The sequence below is a fragment of the Schistocerca cancellata genome, unplaced genomic scaffold (genome assembly GCF_023864275.1).
Source record: "Schistocerca cancellata isolate TAMUIC-IGC-003103 unplaced genomic scaffold, iqSchCanc2.1 HiC_scaffold_242, whole genome shotgun sequence".
Classification (NCBI taxonomy): domain Eukaryota; kingdom Metazoa; phylum Arthropoda; class Insecta; order Orthoptera; family Acrididae; genus Schistocerca; species Schistocerca cancellata.
In genome coordinates this window covers 7,501-12,500 of record NW_026046264.1, presented here as the reverse complement: position 1 = coordinate 12,500, position 5,000 = coordinate 7,501, and the positions used below count along the sequence as shown (strand labels likewise).

Here is a 5,000-nt window from a genome sequence, read left to right as displayed (position 1 = left end):
CTCGTTCGTTATCGGAATTAACCAGACAAATCGCTCCACCAACTAAGAACGGCCATGCACCACCACCCACCGAATCAAGAAAGAGCTATCAATCTGTCAATCCTTCCGGTGTCCGGGCCTGGTGAGGTTTCCCGTGTTGAGTCAAATTAAGCCGCAGGCTCCACTCCTGGTGGTGCCCTTCCGTCAATTCCTTTAAGTTTCAGCTTTGCAACCATACTTCCCCCGGAACCCAAAAGCTTTGGTTTCCCGGAGGCTGCCCGCCGAGTCATCGGAGGAACTGCGGCGGATCGCTGGCTGGCATCGTTTATGGTTAGAACTAGGGCGGTATCTGATCGCCTTCGAACCTCTAACTTTCGTTCTTGATTAATGAAAACATACTTGGCAAATGCTTTCGCTTCTGTTCGTCTTGCGACGATCCAAGAATTTCACCTCTAACGTCGCAATACGAATGCCCCCGCCTGTCCCTATTAATCATTACCTCGGGTTCCGAAAACCAACAAAATAGAACCGAGGTCCTATTCCATTATTCCATGCACACAGTATTCAGGCGGGCTTGCCTGCTTTAAGCACTCTAATTTGTTCAAAGTAAACGTGCCGGCCCACCCAGACACTCAATAAAGAGCACCTTGGTAGGATTTCAACGGGGTCCGCCTCGGGACGCACGAACACGCACGAGGCGGTCGCACGCCTTCGGCTCGCCCCACCGGCAGGACGTCCCACGATACATGCCAGTTAAACACCGACGGGCGGTGAACCAACAGCGTGGGACACAAATCCAACTACGAGCTTTTTAACCGCAACAACTTTAATATACGCTATTGGAGCTGGAATTACCGCGGCTGCTGGCACCAGACTTGCCCTCCAATAGATACTCGTTAAAGGATTTAAAGTGTACTCATTCCGATTACGGGGCCTCGGATGAGTCCCGTATCGTTATTTTTCGTCACTACCTCCCCGTGCCGGGAGTGGGTAATTTGCGCGCCTGCTGCCTTCCTTGGATGTGGTAGCCGTTTCTCAGGCTCCCTCTCCGGAATCGAACCCTGATTCCCCGTTACCCGTTACAACCATGGTAGGCGCAGAACCTACCATCGACAGTTGATAAGGCAGACATTTGAAAGATGCGTCGCCGGTACGATGACCGTGCGATCAGCCCAAAGTTATTCAGAGTCACCAAGGCAAACGGACCGGACGAGCCGACCGATTGGTTTTGATCTAATAAAAGCGTCCCTTCCATCTCTGGTCGGGACTCTGTTTGCATGTATTAGCTCTAGAATTACCACAGTTATCCAAGTAACGTGGGTACGATCTAAGGAACCATAACTGATTTAATGAGCCATTCGCGGTTTCACCTTAATGCGGCTTGTACTGAGACATGCATGGCTTAATCTTTGAGACAAGCATATGACTACTGGCAGGATCAACCAGGGAGCTGCGTCAACTAGAGCTGAGCAGCCGGCCGCCCGGGAGTGTGTCCCAGAGGCCCGCGCGAACACGCAAGCGTCCGCTCAATTATTCTGCAAACAGGAGGAGGCTGAGCTCCCCTGCACAATACACCTCGAAACCCTCTCAGGTCCCGGCGGCGCGCAGCGCCGTCCTAAGTACTTGGTCGGGTTCGAGAGAGGCGCAATCGCCCGGAGTTAGGCGAGTAGACGCTTTAGGTGCGACCACCCGTGCTCCCAACTGAGCTTGCCGCTGCCGACAGAGGCCCGGGAGCGTGCTGTCGTGGCATTGCCGGCGGGAGACAACACGCGCCACCTACGGTGACCGGCAGCTCCAACGCCAGCGCCACAGAAGGGCAAAGGCCCCACGTGGGTGCCGAAGCGAACTCTCCCAGCACAGCGCACGTGCCAACACGTCTGCACAACTGCGATACAAACCACCAGCGAGAACCGCTGGGGCGACCGAGCAGCAGACGGCGTCGCGGCGCCGAGTGCCGGGCGGCGGCGCATCCTCAACGCACACAGTCCTCAATCGGACCAGCACACTGCAGATGTCCACCGCGCTTCGCACCGGGCCGGCGAGGACCCACTTTGGCTGCACGGCGCCGCGCGCAGGGTGCCCCGGCGCGCAGCTGCGCCGCCTGCCGCGTCCGTCGGCCGGCGCGCCTGCCACTGGGCGCCCCCACCAGCCGGCTGTAGCGCGTGCGCCCACGCACCGCGCGGCCAGCACGCCGGGCGGCCCCCCCTCACCGGCCGGGGACAGTCCCACCCACCCACAGCCGCGTATCGCTTCACACCCAGATTCACATTCACGTTCGTTGGTATGGTGGGGACCGCTTCGTAGCTGTACCGATCGTTGCCCTCACAGATGTACCTCCAGCAAGGACAACCGCACCACAACGGGTTACCAGTTGTTCATTTGCGTAACGTCACCAGTAAACGTACACGTCCATCCCCGTTTGCAAAGTCAACTATTATTGCATGCCTGCCTGTCAGGTGTCAAGACACACTACATCCGCTCACATCCACGCAACAAAATGTGCCCGACTAGAGGGCACGTGGAAGGTGCCCCCGTACGTATGCGATGTCCACTGCGCGACCAACTGTCAACCGGCCTCTGTAGCATGTCGCAGATGTGGAACGCGGGGCACCGTGCTATCACATTGTGTGAGAAGAGACTACTACGTCTGCATACACGCGCCACTACATGAACAGACGGCTCATGCTGATCGCCATCCACTGCGTCCATTACTCCCACACGTCTCTATGGCGTACCACACTGCAATGCAGCTGTTATGGGGAGATGACACGTAGCTGTGTACACAACATTCTGAGCGGGTTGCGGTTGGACAATACATTACTGTAACGTGTCATATGCCAATTACAGAGCAGGGTAAGGCACAACTTGGGTTAGGTTAAGGCACAACTTGGGTTAGGTTAAGGCACAACTTGGGTTAGGTTAAGGCACAACTTGGGTTAGGTTAAGGCACAACTTGGGTTAGGTTAAGGCACAACTTGGGTTAGGTTAAGGCACAACTTGGGTTAGGTTAAGGCACAACTTGGGTTAGGTTAAGGCACAACTTGGGTTAGGTTAAGGCACAACTTGGGTTAGGTTAAGGCACAACTTGGGTTAGGTTAAGGCACAACTTGGGTTAGGTTAAGGCACAACGTGGGTTAGGTTAAGGCACAACGTGGGTTAGGTTAAGGCACAACGTGGGTTAGGTTAAGGCACAACGTGGGTTAGGTTAAGGCACAACGTGGGTTAGGTTAAGGCACAACGTGGGTTAGGTTAAGGCACAACGTGGGTTAGGTTAAGGCACAACGTGGGTTAGGTTAAGGCACAACGTGGGTTAGGTTAAGGCACAACGTGGGTTAGGTTAAGGCACAACGTGGGTTAGGTTAAGGCACAACTTGGGGGTAGATTGCGGTGCAAATTGCGTTACATTGCGGTGCAAATTGCGTTACATTGCGGTGCAAATTGCGTTACATTGCGGTGCAAATTGCGTTACATTGCGGTGCAAATTGCGTTACATTGCGGTGCAAATTGCGTTACATTGCGGTGCAAATTGCGTTACATTGCGGTGCAAATTGCGTTACATTGCGGTGCAAATTGCGTTACATTGCGGTGCAAATTGAGTTACATTGCGGTGCAAATTGCGTTACATTGCGGTGCAAATTGCGTTACATTGCGGTGCAAATTGCGTTACATTGCGGTGCAAATTGAGTTACATTGCGGTGCAAATTGAGTTACATTGCGGTGCAAATTGAGTTACATTGCGGTGCAAATTGAGTTACATTGCGGTGCAAATTGAGTTACATTGCGGTGCAAATTGAGTTACATTGCGGTGCAAATTGAGTTACATTGCGGTGCAAATTGAGTTACATTGCGGTGCAAATTGAGTTACATTGCGGTGCAAATTGAGGTAGGTTAAGGTGCAACACAGGTTAGGTTAAGGTGCAACATAGGTTAGGGTGCAAGATGGGTTAGGTTAAGGTGCAAGATGGGTTAGGTTAAGGTGCAAGATGGGTTAGGTTAAGGTGACATAGGTTAGGTTAAGGTGACATAGGTTAGGTTAAGGTGACATAGGTTAGGTTAAGGTGACATAGGTTAGGTTAAGGTGACATAGGTTAGGTTAAGGTGACATAGGTTAGGTTAAGGTGACATAGGTTAGGTTAAGGTGACATAGGTTAGGTTAAGGTGACATAGGTTAGGTTAAGGTGACATAGGTTAGGTTAAGGTGACATAGGTTAGGTTAAGGTGACATAGGTTAGGTTAAGGTACAAACTGGGTTGTGTTATGGTACACATTGCGTTGTAGTACAGTACACGTTAGGTTTGGGTACGGTACACAATGTGGTATGGGATGGCGTGTTGTGGGGGGGGGGGGTGAGGTTCGTTGATATCGACCGTAGGACGTGGATGCCCGAGGCAGCGTCAGTGTGTCAAAGGAGTTATGTCACGTCGGGATGCGCTTTTCGCTAGTGAGAGGGGGCGAGCCGTGTCTGTGGTTGCGGCAGACCTGTGTGTTTCATTCCTGCCAGTGTGTTTGTGCTGTAAGACGAGGCAGTGTGGTGATGTTGGGTGCACCCCTGTGTAGGACATGTGTGGGTGTTGGTGGCTTCTCTGAGCAATTGTGGTTGTCGGACGAGTGGGGTATTCTGTTTTATGATTGGACCTCCCGGTCTGGTTATCATAGCGTAGTTGGTGTACTGTGGCGGATAGGATGCACCGGACGTTGGTCCATGCTGGTGCTTAGTTGTTGTATCTGTGTCTGTTACAGGCAGAGAGTAGTGTGTGATAGAGTGTGTGGCTGACGTGTGGTTCATTTTGTGTGTACGGACGTTCAGCATGTATAGGGGCATTTGCGTATATAATCTATCTATGTGGGCCTGCATAGTTTACTGAGCAGTGCTGTGAGGTGACTGAACTACGAGTGACGTACTGATTTACAGCGGAATGGTTGCCTTGTACCAAAGATGGAGTATCGGAGGACCGTCTATATTCTGAGAGGAGCCCTGTTTGCCACTGGGCGTGGGGTCTCGCGTCCTGCGGTTCAGTGCC

The 5,000-nt window shown here is 52.7% G+C and overlaps 1 non-coding gene across 1 annotated transcript in view; it reads right to left on the bottom strand.

Annotated features, from left to right (window-relative positions):
• Positions 1-1,428, bottom strand: part of LOC126113215 (small subunit ribosomal RNA) — a 1,909-nt gene extending 481 nt beyond the window's left edge. The window contains exon 1 of the ribosomal RNA XR_007524749.1: positions 1-1,428. This exon is cut by the window's left edge and continues 481 nt beyond it. This is a non-coding gene — a ribosomal RNA (small subunit ribosomal RNA).
• Positions 1,429-5,000: the final 3,572 nt, after the last annotated feature.